General features: G+C 42.1%; 1 protein-coding gene across 1 annotated transcript in view; it reads right to left on the minus strand.

The window, feature by feature from the left end:
* The window catches only part of SELENOI (selenoprotein I), a 161,542-nt gene that overhangs the window by 127,790 nt on the left and 17,989 nt on the right, over nt 1-15,763 (minus strand). The gene's annotated exons all lie outside the window — the stretch shown is intronic.

The raw sequence follows: 15,763 nt of genomic DNA on the forward strand, positions 1-15,763 counted from the left end.
CTTTGCTATCCTAAAAGATGATTACTTCTCACAGCACTAATCTCCAGGAAAAGGCCCCTGCAGTATTAAATTATTAGTCAGCTCACCTTCAGAGTCTCCAGACACCATGAACTGCAGGCAAGGGACAAACATGCTGTTTCCTTAAATTAGTGAAAGGAAGATCGCTTCAGGCATAATTAGTAACAGTGCAGATGTGCTGCTGTTTTACAAAGCAACATCACAGCTTATTGACCTCCAAGTCTGTACAGGCAGATTAGATTAGAGACAATAAAACATCACAGTGGCTCAAGCAGAAATAGGCCTGCATACCATGCAGAGGAATTTATTTTCACAGTTTTAGAGGGGTTAAGTTGGATGTGAAAGCATGGGATAAGTACAGAAGATCCTTTGATGTATGGGTAAAGCCAGAGACATGTACTATTGTACCAGATATGGCTGACAGAATGGGGCTTGCTGTCCAGATCAGCTGGCTTTTATTAAACACAGAAAGAGAAGAAGTATACATGGAGAGCATGAGTTTTGTGAATCTCAGTCTATTTCTTCAGGATGTGGTAAGCAAGCAAAACAGGTGTGTATTTCAAATTTACAAAAAGAGTTAACACTATTCCACAGAAAGACACTTTGGACAGCAACAGCTAATACCTATGAACTTTATTTGTTTGGGACTGTACAGTCTCAATCAGGCAATTTACTTTGTTAAACGGATCACTGGAGCAGTGCAACAAAACACGTTGTTCCTCTGCAAACAAACAGTACTGAGGGGCATAGAGTAAGTACAATGTACCTGGACACTCACAGGTAACCCAGCCAAGCTGAGCAGCCTCAGACTGCTTTAGAACTCTGACAAGGAGAATCTGGAAGCCAGAGCACTGCCACGGATTCCTTTCAAACCAACCTCAAATTAGGGCTGCTTATGCACATTGTAAAAACATGTACATTCATTCCGTTCTGTGCTGTGATATTCAAAATCCTGATGTGCAGGCCTACAGGTAAGGCAAGTACCAGAGGTTTTGAAGCATAGTTTACAAAGTCATCAACTTGCTTGTTTGTAGGCTCTACCACTTCCTTTTGGGATCTTATTCTCTTGGCCCTAATCTGTTTTCATTCTTCTAATTTAACATTTGCTTCAGAATTTAAAAAAAACACAAAGCAAAAAAAAAAAACCAAAAAAAAAAACCACCTCTTTTAATAGGACCCTTGACATTTTTTCTTGAAATCCTCTACGGCTCCACACAGGATGTGATCAGAACCCTGTGATATGTGCACAGGGTCCTGATCAGAGTCAGCACAGCAGCACCATGATTTAATTCAATCCTTAACAATGGAAACAGCTAACTGGGACTGGCTTTCAGAAACTTACACATTAAATCCCTCTTCAAAACTTAGAATAAAAATTAGAATGAAAGAAGCAATTTCATGATTTTCCTTGTGCAAACTTTCAGCTAGTACAGATACTTAGGTATAAGGATCCGGTGGTATGCAACATTACTAGTCAGGGGATGACAACATCCAGAGATCCGCAAAGAGCTCTTCTTAATTCTACTGAATTCTGAGGGATAAAATAAGTGTCTCTAGATCAATTTTCGAACAGCCCTTCACACGTATGAGAATTAGCTCAGGGAACAGCTGAAACCTGACTGAAAAATGGAACAGGAAGCTTCTCAATCTGAATACAAAAATTCACCAGCAAAAAGGGCTTGTTCAAACTGCCAGTACCTTGTATCTCAAGTTCCAATACGATCAATTTGAAAGTCTATAGATTAAAACAAAATAATAATCTATATGCCAGTACTAATCAGGGTGAAATTTATTTCCATTAAATGCAAGGTATAAAATAAGTCCAGATTTTAACAGTAAAATGATAATCTCCATATCTATTAAATCATTGGCCCCCATCATAAGAGCAAACAATGATGGTTTTTGTTGTGTGTGATGTGGATGTTTGTATACTGAAAAGTTAACAAGTTTGCTTACCATAAATGGTGTTTTTCATACATAGCTGGATGATGTCAGCCACACATAATAGCTAAATCAGCCCTGCTTTAATCAATCAACAGAAAAAGTTGAGACCACTGCAATTTACAAGTTTACTTTCCCTTCCTTTGGAAAAAGGAAAAAAAAAAAAAAAAGAATGGGGATGACATCAACAGATGGAGCACAACACAGAAAACTTGTGTCAAAGTTTCTGGAACTTTGACTGAGCGTACTAAGCATGCCCTATTCCATGCGTCCACATTGGGTCCCTCTTCAATCATAACAGAATTACGATAAACAAAAAATAGGAGAAACCCAACTAAACGGGGGTGGCGGGCAGGTTTCATGAGGACTAAAACCCTTCTGTCCTAGGAGAACACCTGCTACAGGTAAGCAACTCTTTCTCCTAGCACAAGCAGGATTGTAGTCCTCACACAAGGGTAAATCCCTAGCTACAGGCTGTTCCCCAACACAAAAGGGGACCAACAAGCACCAATCAGGTGCCAACAGACACAACAACCACAGTGCTGTTGGTAACAGAGGGGGAGACAGCCTGACCCCAAACAATGGGCCCTAGGCAGGGAGAGCTGGGTTCTACACAAAAAGATTCTGAAGGACAAACTGGTCAAACCTATTGTCATATCGGCCATTCCTATCCAAACAGTAGAGAGATGTGAAATGTGGAGAGAACTCCACGTCGCAGCCTTGCAGATCTCCTCCATAGGAACTGCTCGCAAGTGAGCCACCGACTCTGCCATGGCTCCGATAGAATGAGCCTTGACATGACCCCCAAGATGCAGTCCACCTTGGGCATAACAAAAAGGAGATGCAGTCTGCCTGCCAACTGGATACTGTGATTGTCAACAGCTCCATCTATTCCTATCAAAGGAAATGTCCACTTCAGATAGAAGGCTAAGGCTTTCTTGCAATCCAAACTGTGCAGTGGTCGTTCACCTTGATGCGAACAGGGCCTGGGAAAGAATACAAGCAGGACGATTGACTGGTTAAGATGGAAATCCGTCACAACCTTAGGCAGGAACTTAGGGAGCATAATTGATAAAAACTTAATATAAGATGGATACGTCACTAAGGCCTGGAGTTTGGTGACACTGCACACTTCCAGGTCAGGTACTTCAGGTCACAGGAGCGCAGAATTTGCACAGAACTGCCAAATTCTGCGCAGAAAAGACCCCAGCATGCAGCGAACAGAGCATGCAAAGACGAAGGCCCCTGGTGCCCCGAATGGTGTGTGCGCTGTCTGCAGTGAAGATGAAGGCCCCGGTGAGAGTGAATGTGTGTGAGAGAAGAGAGAGAGCATAGGAGGTGAGGGGATGCTTGAGTATGGGTGCCAGACAGAGGGAACCTATATGAGGAGATTCTGAAAGAGAGAGAGCGAGAGAGCGCTCGTGTGTATACAAAAGGGATTGTGTATATGTGAGGGTGCTAGCCTGTGTGAAGGAGTGCATAAAAGAGAGACATAGGTATCCTTGTGAGGATGTATGCGTGCGAGAGAGAAAGGGAGCTTGTGTGGGTGTGATGTAAGAGAGAGGGACCGTGTTTGAGGGGATGTGTGTGTGCGCGCGAGAGAGTGAGAGAGCCTGTATGAGAGTGTATGTGTACGAGAGAGGGAGGGACAGAGGGAGTCTGTGTGAGGGGCAGTACTGAGAATGGGGGTCAAACTCTGGGACTGGCGATAGAGTGGAAGGGGTTGAGCCTAGATGTGGAGGGGAGAAATACTGGCAGGTGGAGGAGTTGGGGCCTGAGGGCAAAGTGGCCAGGGGAGTAGGGAGAACAAGTGGAAGGGACACTCTTACATTGAATTTCTAGGTAAATTCTGCATCTCTAAGTAATAACTTTTCTGTATTAATTTAAAATGTAATTAAAGACTCATGTAAAGACTACTAGCAAAAATCATGTTATACTGTTAATTTAAGTTGTTCTATAATGTTTCAATGTAAAAGGATAAGATGACCTGTTGTCAAACTATCCCTCAAGTTACCATGTAAACCGATGTGATACTCGTTTCGAATGTCTGTATATAAAAACAAATTGTTATTTTGCAGAATTTTAAGTTTTTGTGTGCAGAATTCCCCCAGGAGTAATATGTGCAACTCTGTTTTGCACATGTAAACCCTGGCTAAGCTTTGGATAGTTTGCCCCTTGGTGACTCACTGCAGCAACCCATGCATGACATGAGGGTCCCATGTATCAGCATACTCCTGCATTTGCTCAACCAAAATCCAAGGGACACAGGTGTCTGTCATGTTCCATTTCTGCACCCTTTCCAATTCCAAGGAATGTCCCAAATCTGAAACACCATGAGACAAACATGCCCAGCAATGTCTAGATGAAGCCTTAAAAATATGAAAATTATTTGGCTCTTATAGGGCCATTTCCTTAATCCAAGCTTTTGGCAAATTATAAATCAGATTTGAGAAACTGGTAAAAAAACTGGGGGGAGCCTAATTGTCAAAAAGGCAGAGAGTACTGACTTAGGAGCGGAATCTTTTTTTTTTTTTAATCAATCAGAAAAAGTAGATGTGGTCCCTATTTTCCCCTCCCTAAAGAGCCTTCGACTCAAAGCAGAGGAATCCCTAGATAATTTTAAAGATAATTATCCTAACTGGCTTATTAAGGAAGAAATAAAATGCTGTGCTCTCCTGCTCGCTTTCTTCCCTAAACCAGCCAGTTTTCCCTTTGAGGTTTGAAGGTGCAGTGCAGGCAGGTGGCCGTAAGGCCAGGGGGCTCCATGGGTTCAAACTTCAGAGTGTACATGGCAGAGGCTGCAAAACACAGGTTAAGGGCTGCTCTCCTCCTCCCAGCCTGAGCCATGGAAGTAAGTGTGCAACAGCTGCATAAAAATATTTCTTGAAAGCTGAATGTGCTGCACGACAAATCTTTCAGCCTGCAAAGTTGACAAGCCTGAGCCAAAACAATCAAAGAATAAAAGAATTATAATAGGGGTCATCAGTAACATAACGTAATCTTGCAACGTGTCAGTCTAGGAAATCAAAGTTCAAAAGCCTAACCTGGCACAGGAGGCTGTAAAAAAAGTCACTAGAAGTTGAATTCTGTAGAAAATGGAAGTGAAGTAAGGAAATGTAATTACTCATGAGAAAAAAAAAAAAAAAAAAAAGACAATCATTTGTCAAATAGTTGTACTAACATAATGTAATATCCCTTCCATGCTGGAGGGCTAACGGCTCTGTGTGCTAACCAGCCTGCTTTGCTGCCAACCCTGTTCCAGCCTGGCTTCGCCGCTGCTTTGCTGAATACAGGTTATGTACAGCACGCTTTTCTGATGAGAGTTTATCATTTGGAGAAACTTAATACTTCTCCTGGACAGAAAGGCTTCAGAATCCCAGTCAGCTCCAGCAGCCTTTATGAGAGGGTAGCGAGGGAATACAGACACAAGATGGGGCAAGGGGGAAGAAAAAAAAACTGACAAGAGGCAGCGAACGAGGCAGATGGGGGTTAGCTGTTCAGGCAAGAGAGAGGGAGGTGAAAGGAAAAGTTGGGGCACAAACACGTGTTGATGGATCTGTAAGACAATAGCTGAGGGAGGGGAAATGTCCTGTCCTGGACCTCAGGGCTCAAAAGGGAGCAGAGTTGCATTTTTAGGAGCAGAGAGGACATTGAATACACTCTTCTGTTGATGCATTAGTTCGTCGAGCTCTTGCACTACTCATGTTTGCGCCCATCTACACATTCTATTAAATGTATATCCCAAGTTACACTACCCCTATTTAGCTAGTACCCATATTTATCCACGTTACTTTGTCGAGTTACTGTTGCCTATGTAATATTTATTGATGTTCCTATGTTCAGAAACTCTGTTTATTGTAACGCCTTAACCGCGACAGTTTTGTTCTTTGGAAAACCGACCTGATTTGATACTTGTATTAAGAAGGTCGGTATATAAAAATCCTAAATAAATAAATAAATTTCCTGCATAAGAGCAATGGCAGCTCCTGTGAGTAAACTGAGCAGGTTCCTGATAAAATTCTTCAGTCAAGCACAGCTACCAAAAACTTGGACCTTGGCACCTGATAAAAGATGCTGGCAGGACCCAGGTCCTAGAGAATCAACAGATGGTACTGGAAGGTGGAGGGGAAGAAATTGGCCAAGAGAGGAGGAGGAGAGGGAGAGAGCGAAGGAAAGGAGAAAAAGTAAAAAAAAAACAAACACTAAACTATACAAGAAGAAAATTGCAGAACAATTTTTCTTTAAAAAAAAACCAAATATGAAAATGTTGGTTAGATCCAAAGGCAGTCAAGTCTATATGGCTGACAGATGGAAGATATCCTTAGGAGTAGCACTGAGGGTCGGGGGAGGGGAGAACCAGGCAGACTGGGCCAACTCCATGGTACTAACAGACTACTGCGATTACTTTCAGAATAAGAACAGATTTGGAACTGACAGTATAGGGAAATTATCCCAGAATGCTGACAAAAAAAAACAAAACAACAATTCTGACTCCCATGTCATTTCCCCAACAAAGCAGAAAAAAAATAATGAGAGGCCTTTTTCAACTCCACAGCTTCTTGTTGCTTCCTTGGGTTTCCACCTCAATCAGAACCATCCCCAGCTGTAGCCCGGGCATCATAAGCCTTCAATCACAGATACCCAGGAATGTTTGCCCATTCTTATTCCCTCCCCATCTAGCCCAGTCCTCTGGTAGGGAGTCACGGATTCATGCTCCCACTGGAACGTGATACGGGTGCAGCACGAGCAACAGTTATCACTCCCTCCGTCTCATGGGATGTGATCTCCTTCTCTATCGGTCTGAGGACCAGGATCTAGATCCAGGAAAATCAAGCTTGGATTCTCCACCCAGCACTGCCACAGGACTATGAGCCCAGCCCGAGAGACGTTTCCTTGTAAAAACAAGAGCACTCACCCACCCTCACAGATCAAAACAGCCATTGCAGTGTTAACACTAATGTATGCCACCTCCTCTGATCACAAACAGCATGGTACTTAGAAATGAAATGCTTATGAAAACCACACAGATAATTCCTTCTCATTGCTAGTCATGTTCATTCTTTGCATGATTTCAGACTTCACTCTGGTGTTTAGAAACACCAGATAAGCTCTTTTTAACCCAAGTGGAGAGGCTCCCTAGCTAGGATCTGTTATCATATAGTACTGAACACGTTTCCATGCAAACCCTTCCGCAGGAAGTCACAGCTCAGAAAATTCAAAGCCCACAGCATTCCCTAACGAAGACACCAACGCATCCCGTCTTCCAATGATAGCCCTTGCCTCCAGGTTATTTTCTCATTACTTCAGGATACCAGACACAGTGATGTTAGAAAACAGATGTTCAAATAAACATCGTCGTTGCTTAACATTGAATATAATCACAGAATTACTACAGTTCCGTCTGTCCCTCCGATGCAGCCTCGCGGAGAAGCATGGCTCCATGTCGGGGGACCCGCTTTGTAAACCAGCTTGGTTATGGTAACACTGTGGAGTTGCCGTTTTGAGTGAATATACTTTATTATTGAACTTTGTGTGGACATTGAATTTATTCTGCACATTCTTTTGGTTTATTGGAATACTGCATGCAGTTGTGCTCCTATTGTTTTTTCAGAAAACAGATGTTTTCTGAAAACACAATAGGAGCACAACTGCATGCAATGAAAACATTACAAAGAACTGCATGCAATGAAGACATTACAAAGAAAAAAAATCCCCTTCAGCACACCTCAGTTTATGTTGAAAAGCAATAAAGCATTTACAAGCAGGAACACTGCCAAGTCCACTGCACAGCCCTAGAAAACAGCTGCAGTCCCTCCCCTTCTAGAATGAACATTTTATGAAAACCAAATCAATTATTCACTCTTCTCAGAGAATCTGCAGATTAAAAATAACCTATTAAAACACAAAGCCTAAAGAAGCTGGAAATACATGTGAAACTGCATTTGCCCATTTGCTGTGTATAATGTTTCTGGCAAAAGGAGACCACACAAGAAATATTACTTAAAATAGGAATTTCTCTCTCAGACATTTGTTTTTGTGCGTCTGCAGAAGCTGCCAAGTGTCATTTGAAAATGTTTAAGTCAATCAACCTGCTTTTCCAGCAAGCAAAAAGCAGCACATTGTTTAACAAATGAAACCTTTCAACCCAGAAAAAGGTGTCATTTCATACAGGGGGGGGGGGGGGGGGGGGGGGGCAATGCATGCAAATATATCTCCTGCATATTCATTGTGGACATCCTGAAAACCAGATCTGTCTGTAGCTCTTAGGGACTAGAGTTGGCCACCCCTGGGTTATCTCATCTCTATACTCAGGAAGCCATCACGTCATATGTCAAAACCATCAGGAAATAGTAATGCTCAACCACAAAAGCTTGCAACAACCCTCAGAAAGCATCCCGACATTCTCAGTTTACAAGATATGTAAATTATACGCAGATAGTTTTTATACTGTAGTTAATTTTATGCCTCTTTTGTGCCCTGCCTTGAAGTATGGATAAGTGTATTGATGAAATACTTTAAAAAGAATAAAAATTGTTTGTAATATAAAGATTATGGTATGTGGTTGTATCCCACTCCAGAAGGAGTGTTTTTTTGTATATACACACCAAATTATATATAATAATATTAGACAAATATTACACTAATCTCATTCATGAAGGTATTGCTTCACATGAGTGAATAGTCAATACCAGGGGTGTAAAAGTATTTTGAAAATTTGGATAGCAGCAAAAAACTTTGGCCTTGGTACTGCTTTTTTGTGCATTTGGAATTTGTTGCCGCGCGCGTGTGCTTAATGTGATTTTTTTTTTACACATTTTTGCTTACACACATATACATACATACATACAAAAGAGCAAAAATGTATAAAAAAAATTCACATTAAAAACACACACACACACACGCGGCAACAAATTCCAAATGCACAAAAAAGCAATACCAAGGCCAAAGTTTTGCTGCTATCCGAATTTTCAAAATACTTTTGCACCCCTAGTATTGACTATTCACTCATGTGACCTCTCCCACAGTTCTTCGAATAAAAATCTGCACCATGGTCTCTTTGGACTGCAATTTTTACTGTCAACATAAAATCATAAGTATGCTCAACTGGTACAATCAATTTCCAGTTGTGAACAGCTTGTAATATTTTGAGACTAAGATTCTTGCTATAAAATCAGATTTAGTAGGGAAGGCTCAGAATAGAATAGGGGATAAGGTAGAAGTGGTTACTCTATCTGAAGATTTGACCAAGGTGAGCAGTAACTCATATTGAGCAAGTGGGGACTTATTTATTATTATTTTTTTTTATATACCGATATTTGATCTGAGATATCACATCGGTTTATATTCAGGTACTATAGGTATTTCCCTATCCCCAGAGGGCTTAAATCTAAGTTTTGTACCTGAGGCAATGGAGGGTAAAGTGACTTGCCCAAGGCGAGACCCGAACCCTGGTTCGTAGCCCACTGCTCTAACCACTAGGCTATTCCTTCTTCAGTGATAACTCTCCTTGTGACCTTGGGCAAGTCACTTTACCCTACATTGCCTCAGGTACAAAACTTAGATTTAAGCCCTCTGGGGATAGGGAAATACCTACAGTACCTGAATGTAAACCGGTGTGATATCTCAATTGAGATGAATGTCGGTATATAAAAATAATAAATAAATAAATAAATAAAATGAACATCTTTCTATATTTAGAGGGGATTAACCATTTAAAATAGGGTGAGCGGGTGCACTAAGACCAGAATATACTAGCATATCTAGAAATAAAAGGATATTAAGCTGTATTTGAGGAAAATACATCCTACTAAACATATTTTAGATCCTTGTCCTTTTGGACTCCAGAGCAGCCAATGAGGTCCTTGTGATAAGGGCTAAAACAAATAAACAGTGAATGCTTCCCTGGCAAAGGGGAGAATCTCTTCTTGCATTAAACAGTTCTTTCTACATTCCATCCTATGAAGCAATCCTTGAACCCTGGCACTTGTACAAGATTGGATATCGGCCTGCAACTTTCACGCCTTACAAAACAGATTCAGTCGTGTTTGCTTGAGGAAAATAGATTTGATCTCTATCAGTTAGAGTTCAGGTCTGGCTTCAGCACCAGGACAATTTGTGTCTCCAGCTAGTGACGTCCGTCGTTTACAGCGAGGGAACGTATAGAACATTTTTTATATTGTAGACCACAAGATACTAATGAAGCGTGTGGCCAGTAATCGGCTAGCCTCTTTTTGAGAGCAATATTATTAGAAATTTTGGTCTGCCTTATCATTTTTAAGCAGACATCTAACTGGAGGCAGCAAGCCATATATCTAGTACTAATTAAATTCTGGTCTAGCCACAGTTTCAGAAATACTGAATAGAAAAAAAAACAAATCTTATGGGTGGGGGGGGGGGGGGGGGGGGGGGGAACTCCCTGGTCCCAATGTTGGAGGTGAAATCAATAGCTGCTGGTTCAGCCTGTGAGCTTAAAACAAGGAGTTAATCAATCATGGTGTTATCTAGGACTGTTTGTAAGCTGATCACCATATTCAGGAAAGTGCTACAAAAGTACTCAAATTAAATCTGTGCAATAACTGCAGCCATATCTAAGACCATAAGAACATAAGAAATTGCGATGCTGGGTCAAGACCAATGATCCATCAAGCCCAGCATCCTGTTTCCAACAGAGGCCAAACCAGGCCACAAGAACCTGGCATTTACCCAAACACTAAGAAGATCCCATGCTATTGATGCAATTAATAGCAGTGACTATTCCCTAAGTAAACTTCATTAATAGCCATTAATTACTGCACGAATTGCATACAAATCCATGACTATCATCCACAAAATCCTTAACAACGATTATCAAGGCCTAAACACCCTTAACATAACTCTTCAAAACTCCTCAAGAAATCTACGATCCAATAACTCAAACTACCTATTAATCCCCACCATCAAAGATGCTCATCTATCATCAACAAGAGAGAGAGCTTTCTCCATCGCAGCCCCCCAATCTTTGGAACACTCTACCTGAAGACCTGAGAACTCAACACAACATAAAAACCTTCAAAAAGACTTCAAAACTTTACTGTTTCGCAAATTTTTCACGGACCCCCCAATAATCTGCTCATACCACCTCTCAAATGAACTAAGAACTATAATTTACTAACTCATGTTTTTACTGTAATGTTCACTTTGTTATAATATTTCAAATTTCCTTAGGTATGTTTGTTCACTATGTAAACCGTTATGATGGCTTTTCCGAATAACGGTATAAAACTTTTCAAATAAATAAAATGGATTTCTCCTCCAAGAACTTATCCAAACCTTTTTTGAACCCAGCTACACTAACTGCACTAACCACATCCTCTGGCATCTTTTGCAGTCTCTAGTGCAAATGCAGTTAAAACTATTGTTAATGCACTCTTTCTGGAGCCGATTGCAAAACTTCTGTGCAGGCTGCAACCAGTACAGAATGCAGTCTCTAGGATTATTCTGGGAAAGCCTGTAGTGACAGATCATCACCTTTGCCAAGGGAACTGCACTGGTTCCCTGTGGTAGCACGTAGTAAATTCAAACTACTGGTGCTCACCCATAAGGCTGTAAAATGAGATTGTCTGCAATTCCTCTCCTCAGATGTGGAAAGAGATATCCTGAAGAGATGGCTATGTTATTCACAGGCAGCCTCATTAAGCACGCCCTCCATAAAGGAGCATGACCACTGAACAAGAGAGCTTTTTTTTTTTTTTGCAGTGACCTCTGTTCACTGGAACTCACTTCCTTTAGATGTTAAGTTAGAAAAGGGGTTAAAGACTTTTGGAAAAGCTGTAAAATCTTGGCTTTAATACATTTTTAGTTTAGAAGATTTTGCTGAGAAACTTACTGTTACAGGCCTGGTTGGTACCAATAGCTTGCTACCTGTTACTAAACTTGGCTTACTGTCCTGTGAATTTTTTCTTTTATTCCATTAATATAGGAGGTCTCGTTTTCAGCTATGACGTTTATATAAGGAGGTCCTGAATCTGATGTGTTGATTTGTTTATAAATTTGCAGTTTCATATTTTAACTGCTTGCTGTACATCGCCCTGGGCAGCCTATGAAAATGCTATTTATAGATTTAAATAAAAAAATCACATGTACTGTAAAATGCTGAGTCAATTTCCAACCCAGCCCTCACTAATTTCAGATAGGCAACCCAAAATACCAGGCATGCCCAGATTTCTCTTCCCATTTCTTTGCTCTACTCTTTTTTCCACCCACTGTTCTCTCTCTCTGTCTCCTGGGCTGCCCCACCCACTGCTCTTGCCCTCTCACTGCATGGCACCTCCACTTAGCGCTCATGCTGACAGCCAATAAGCTGCAGGAAGAGATGGAAGTGGCAGCACTGGTAACACTTTCTGACCCGCTGGGGCCCACACCAGCACATCCCTCGCCAGGCCTGTATGTCCAGTTACCAAAAATCAGCTGGCAGTTTCAGGCACGGCCATACCTCCTCTTCAACAGTTCTCATATGTTGGTGTAAGAAAGGTACTCTAGAAACAATACGTCTACTACTGCTTTACACTATAGACTGGCAAATATTTCTTAACAAATTTATATGAACCGAGAGACAGGCACACCATTTTGTTGTTCACATCATGATCACGCTGTGAATGTTCCTTTTTAAGCGATGTGATAATGCTATGCCTGTGATTGTACCGTTGAGTGTGCTCTCATCTCCTAACAGACTGAATGCAGAACTGGGCTCAAGAGCCTTACCAGCAGACAAAACAAGAGTCACCTGCTACAGATGTTTCCCCAACAGAAGTACAAATGCCTGGACTGTGGCAGAGAGAGGAGTGCAATCTCTGTGTAAGAGGTAAATACAGTTGGTGTAGTGACAAAGTCCCCATGGACCCAGGAGAGTCAATACTCATAGAAATGCTATCCTCAGGGTACAAGAAACCCTTCCTCTGAAGATCTAAAAGGGGAGAGGGGAGGGGAGAGGGGAGAGGAAGAGATGGGAATGAGCAAGACAGGGACCAGAGAAAAATAAGAACAGAGAGAAGGAAAGCAGGAATGAAACAGATGGGCAAAAAAAGGTATAAGCTAGAGAGAGAAGACCAAACATACATCCCAAAGATGGGCATGAATAAAAAGGCAGACAGACAGACAAAACAAACACAAAGAAAGAAAATTCAACCAGAATAAGAGTTAGTCAGACATACAAAGACTAAAATAAATAGAAAAACCAATTCTAGATTGGGGACTGAAAGCTGTTTTACTTCATTTAACTCAGTTAATATTTGTGGTTTTAGAACAGGGTTGAAAAAAATGCTGAGCTGCAGTCCCCTTCCATCCATGCAATTGGTTGCCCCCGTTTCCTCAAAGTGTTTGTGTACGTATAACACACAGATAGACAAACACACACACACACACACACCAGGGTATGCTGAATTCCTGCTCTGCCAACACTCTCACCAACCAATCTTGAACCATTTGCCAAAATCCAGGCAACCAAACCACCAGACAATTTTGTCTGTCTTCAGCTGCTGAAAGGAGCAAACTGGCAAAGGCAGATACACCACACCCAGAAACGAGGGGGAAATGGGCAAACAGACAAAAATCACACTAAACACATACACAGAGACAACCCCCTCCCCCATGCTACATATCTCAGACAGACAGACCATGTCATTTCGGCTGACTGGATCTCTTGAGCTACCTGGGCTAGACTACAACTTGCCATTTCTTTTTCTCCCTCTCTCTCCAGTCAAGTCAAGCTGCTAAGATTTCCTAGTTAGGTTACCTGGTCTGGCTGGGCATCTTCCTCCGCCCCTCTCACCCCACCTCTTTCCACACATCCCATCACCTTCCTGCTGCAGACTCTAATCCAACCACTAACTTGAGCAGAACGCCACTCTTTTTCAGATCCACACGACTACCTGCAGGCTGCTGTCAAAAGCGTGGCTTGCCCTCTGCACAAAGAGGAAATCAGAAGGGCTGTGTAGTGCCACAGCCCATGCTGTCCCAATAGCTCTGACAGCTCCTTCCTTTGCAGCACCACTGCAATTCTCTGTAGCAATTCTTTAAAATGTTTTGCCCACAACAGCAGGCAGCCCTCCTCCATCCATTTGCACACCCATGGATTACAACAGAGTCAGACTTCTCTGTCCCAATTCACCCATAAGAGAAGCTACTGAAACCATGCTCTGGCACACTTACCAAGATGCAAGAACATTTTTCCCATGTGATTTAGAACAGAGGAAATAGATATTTCACCAAATAGGATCTTGAGAAGTATATAGCAGATGTGAAGGTGTTGGACAGAATTGACATGAAATAGTCCACCTGGATTTTCAGTATTCTGAAGACAGCTTTCCTCATGGTTAATCCAAGATGCTTCGACTTGACAAAGAACTTTCATATCTTCTAGGCTCACATGGAATCTTTGGAGTCAAAGGCCATGGAATCACTGTACCATCTTCATTTTTCAACAGAAAGTATGAAAGCCTACTGTGGGAGGATTTTAAAGAACTATGCTTCCCAGCCTGACAATTCATAGAAAAGAAAAAAGTACTGCTCAAGACAAATTAAAAAACAGAAAATAAAGCAGAATTGCTTACCTGTAACAGGTGTTCTCAGAGTACAGCAGGAAGTTAGTTCTCACACATGGGAGACATCAGATGGAGCCCCAATGTGGATACTGAGCATGCCTAGCATGCCCTATACCATGCGTCCACACGGGGTCCCGCTGCAGTCTCATAACACAGAATTACGATTAAAATAAAATTAAAAAACAGAAGAAACCTAATTCCACAGGGTGGTGGCAGGTGGCTTTCATGAGGACTGCTGTCTTTGGAGAACATCATTTACAGGTAAGCAACTCTGCTTTCTCTGAGGACAAGCAGGATGGTAGTCCTCACGAATGGGTAAATCCCTAGCTAAAGGCTGCTCCCCAACACAAAAGGGGACCAACAGACATTCAACCAGGTGCCAACAGGCACAACAGTGCTGTTGATAACAGAGAGGAGAAGACAGCCTGAACCCAAACAATGAGCCCTAGGTGGGAGGGTTGGGTTCTACACCTCAAACAGGTTCCAAAGGACAGACTGGCCAAACCTACTATCATGACTGCCATCCCTATCCAGACAGTAATAAGCGAGTGTGTGGCGAGAACTCTACATTGCAGCCTTGCAGATCTTCTCTACAGGAACTGCTCCTGAATGGGCCACAGTGGCTGCCATGGCTCTGATAGAATAAGCCTTGACATGACCCCAAGAAGCTGTCCCATCTAGGGACAACAAAAGGAGATGCAATCTGCTAGCCAACTGGATAAAGTCTGTTTGGTAATAGCAATGCTCAACCTATTCTGATCAAAAGAAACAAAATTGGGTAGACTGTCTATGGGCTTCTGTCTCTCCAGACAAAAGGCTAAGGCTCACTTACATTCCAAACTGTGCAGTGCTCATTTGCCTTAGTGTGAATGGGGCCTGGGAAAGAATACTGGCAGGACGATTGACTAGTTAAGATGGAAATCTGTCACCACCTTAGGCAGGAACTTAGGGTGCATATGCAAGACCAACCTGTCATGATAAAACTTAGCATAAAGGTGGACAAGTCACCAAGGCCTGGAGCTCACAGGCCCTGCACACTGACGTGACCACCACCAAAAAGGACCTCTTAGGTCAGGTATGTCAGGTCACAGGTGCATAGCAGCTCAAAAGAAGCTTTCATCAGCTGAGCTAACATTACGGTGAGGCTTCAACTGAAGCAGACCCCGCATGAAACATACAACTATAGGCTGTACAGAGATGGGCGTACCACCTACACCTTGATAGAA

The sequence above is a fragment of the Rhinatrema bivittatum genome, chromosome 3, assembly GCF_901001135.1.
Source record: "Rhinatrema bivittatum chromosome 3, aRhiBiv1.1, whole genome shotgun sequence".
In the NCBI taxonomy this organism is placed as follows: Eukaryota; Metazoa; Chordata; class Amphibia; order Gymnophiona; family Rhinatrematidae; genus Rhinatrema; species Rhinatrema bivittatum.